Source organism: Manis javanica, chromosome 3, assembly GCF_040802235.1.
Source record: "Manis javanica isolate MJ-LG chromosome 3, MJ_LKY, whole genome shotgun sequence".
NCBI classification, from domain to species: domain Eukaryota; kingdom Metazoa; phylum Chordata; class Mammalia; order Pholidota; family Manidae; genus Manis; species Manis javanica.
Genome location: NC_133158.1, coordinates 163662233 through 163662473, shown reverse-complemented (window position 1 = coordinate 163662473; position 241 = coordinate 163662233).

Here is a 241-nt window from a genome sequence, read left to right as displayed (position 1 = left end):
CCACAGGCACACAGACACAGACACAGGAGAAGTTGATGCACAGATGGGAAATTGAAGTTAAGGGGTGCCCTTAGGTAATCACAATTTTTTTGTCCCTGAAATATCACATAGCACACTCGGCCCAATCTTCTGTAGCTGTTCAGTTTGCTGACCTGCTGCTGGGCAGTGGGGCCCCTATGTGTAGGTACATGTGCATTTTTGGGTGACAGTGTGTGTGAGCAGTGGCTGTCCTCGCCTTCCC